Here is a 3,298-nt window from a genome sequence, read left to right as displayed (position 1 = left end):
CCCTGGAAATCGTCCACTTCCCCTGCCCCTACCCTCCCTCTAGAGCCCGTCTGTGCCCTGAGCCACGGCTGCAGCCCTATCCCCAAGCTGGGCTGCTCCTACCCCTGCCCAATCTGGGCAGGTGTGTCGTCCAGAAGGGGAAGGTCTGTCCACCCTCAGCCCGGAGCAGTGAGGACCTGGCCACCATCCCACCCACTCACTACCGAACACCAGCCCCACAGCTTCTAGGCTGCGAGAGCCCCTGCAGAGCACAGCAGGCAGGTGCCCGCCCCCTGGCAATAACCATCTAGGGCAGAAGGACCCCAGAGAGGAAATGGTAGCCATAGCAACTGCTTGGGGCCAAGGACAGGGGCCCTGACTGCAGGGCCAAGGGTGTGGGGATGAGGAGGGGCCGGCTGGAGAGCTGGAGAGCAGGAGAGCTGGAGAGCTGGAGAGCAGGAGAGCTGGAGAGCTGGTGGCAGTGGGTGGCCTTCCAGAGGGAGGGAACAGAGGAACAGGGCACGTTTGACAACAGCAGAGACAAGAACATTCTACCTATGACGGAAGGGTGGGAAGTCTGCCTCCGTGTAACCCCCAAACTCCAACAGTGACCAAGCCACCCAAGCACCTAGCAGGGCATCTGCCTTGCCCCCCGAGCTGGGCCGAGTGAACCTAAGCCCCCTTTGGTGGGGCAGCAGGAGGGCTGGGTCCCCTTTCTGGTCTGGAAAGGTCAGGCTCACACATTATGCCTGTTGTCCTCCCCAAGCGGAATGTCCCCTGCGACCCGGCCACCTCATGCTGCCCCCCCGGCCCGTTGCTGAGCGTCCCCAGGCCTCCGTGGTGGAGCGGGCCTCGAACGCAGCACAGACGTTAATTCCGACCACTCTGACACAAAGCAGTCAACTTGACATCATCACAAGCTTCGGCTGAAGTGCCGACCTGGGGCTTCGGCGGACGGGCCAGGTGTCTGCAGTCACGGAAGGCGGTTCCCTGCAGCCAGCGCTCCTGTCCTGCCAGGGGCCCCGGGCCACCTCCACCCGCATACGGGCGGCATCTCAGGCTGCGCCACGATGGCCTCCTCCCTTACCCAGCCAGACACGGCCCTGCCTGCTCCTTCCGCCACCTGAGTAGTAAGTAAGCCCTGCTGGGGGCTCATTCGGCCAGCCCCACGGACACTCTATACAGCCGCACCCCTGCAACACCTCCCATCCCCGAGGGACGACAGCTTAGACTTGGCCAAACGTTCCGTGTGCACACGCGTGTGTGTGCGACGGTGTGTGGGGTCGCACCTGCCCTGGTTTCTTCTCTTTATCCAAGATGCTGAAATGCTCCTAAAAAATGACTGCAAGAAATTATGCTGAGTGAAATAAGTCAAGCAGAGAGAGTCAAGTATCATATGGTCTCACTTATTTGTGGAGCATAACAAATAACATGGAGGACATGGGGAGATGGAGAGGAGAGGGAGTTGAGGGAAACTGGAAGGGGAGATGAACCATGAGAGACTATGGACTCTGTAAAACAACCAGAGGGTTTTGAAGGGGCGGGGGGGGGGGGTGGGAGGTTGAGGAACCAGGTGGTGGGTAATAGGGAGGGCATGTACTGCATGGAGCACTGCGTGTGATGCCAAAACAATGAACACTGTTATGCTGTAAATAAACAAATAAACAAATTTAAAAAAAAAAAATGATACCTGCTCTCGAAATCCCTGCCAGCGGTCTCCACCCAGGCGGGCCTCGCAGGACAGCACTCCCCTCTCCACACACAAGTTTGGCCTCACCCAAAAATACAGACTCCCTGGCGCAGAGGGGCTGAGGCTTTGTTTCCAGAGACGCTGGGCAGGACGGTGGGGGAAGGGAAAGAGCCTCATATCCGTGTGGCGATAAGCACTGAGGTCACAGGCTTGTCCCGGAGTAGCGGGTGTCTGAGACCACAGGGTGGGGCCCAGGAGGGCTGTGGCCACCGCAGGGAGAGAGAGGGACAGCCCCAGCCCATCTCTTGCCATGAGATGCTTGAGTGAAGAGCCCGGGGCTTCACAGAGGGAGGGGCCGCCTGCCAGAGTCCCCGCATTAGCACGGATGGAGCCCATGTGCAGGCTGAGCCCTGGGCCATCCCCACGGCAGAGGGAAGCCAGTCTGAGGGCACACAGCCCAGCAGATGACGCTGAGACCCACGATGGCTGCTGGCCCCTGGGACACATCAAGAACCACCTCACCCCCCCAAATTGCAGTCAGAGAGGAAGGAGAATGCGGAGGTACCCACCTCTTGGCTCAGAGGGTCCCATGGGATGGCTGCAATGGGGACTCTGACCCCACGCAGGTGGGCTCAGTGCTCTGCACCCCTCCCCCCATATCAGGATCCCCACCTGGTGGGCTGGCATCACGGGAAGCCTTGGGTTCTCTACAGACACAGCCAGCCCCAGTGGCTCTGAGCCCACAGCCACGGGGCAGCTCAGTGCCTGGAAATGTGGGATTTTCCTCCGCTACTTCGCTGACTTGGCTCTGCACTCCAACCTCTCCCCAGGGAGGCCCTAAGACATGCCTACATTCCAGCAGGCTCTGAGGCACTCAGAACAGTAATGGCAGCACGTGGGAAGGTCTTGTCCCTGTTCAGCATGGATGGCATAGTTTCTGGGTGTGTCTGTGTTACCACCGAGGACCGGCCTCTGCCCATCAGGGAAGAGCTTCTTGGGGCCGACTAGTGCCCGGCCCCTGACCTGGCTCTGCAGATACATGGCAGGAAAGCAGACAGACACCAGCACGGTCCCATGTGGGGCCTACAGTCTCGGCTCTCTTGGAAGAGTTTATGCCTGCCCTCGAGAAATGCTGACCAAGGGCCCCTCTAGCCAGACACCGCTAAGGATGACAGCCAGGCCTCGAGGTCCAGGCGGGGAGTGAAATAGTGAAGCCAGATGGTTTCAGATGTAGATTAGTACTAGAAGATATGAAAACAGCAAAAGGGCTGACACCAGGCCTCACCCCGGGGGTGGGCATGGGCCGAGATATGGACGACAAAAGGACAAAAGGCAGCCGTGGCCAGAGTTGGGGAGAATATTCCAGCTCCTGGGGACAAGCTGGACAAGTGTGAGGAATAGACAGGACCAGGTGGGGGGCATGCAGAGACTGGGGAAACGTGCTGGGGCCAGGCCAGATGGTGAGGGTGTGCCTGGGTTTGCCAAGCGCAATGGAGCCAGGTCAGACAGGAACACCAGAAGATTCATGCTTTTTAAATGGTCCCTGGGACTGCTGTGGGCAATGGACTCGGGCAGCGGTGGGGGCGTGAGGTCGTCCCAGCGGAGGGGAAGACAGGAGGAGGAGGAGGA

Source organism: Meles meles, chromosome 16, assembly GCF_922984935.1.
Source record: "Meles meles chromosome 16, mMelMel3.1 paternal haplotype, whole genome shotgun sequence".
Classification (NCBI taxonomy): Eukaryota; Metazoa; Chordata; class Mammalia; order Carnivora; family Mustelidae; genus Meles; species Meles meles.
The sequence above is the reverse complement of the archived record's forward strand: the minus strand, read 5'-3'. Positions refer to the sequence as shown.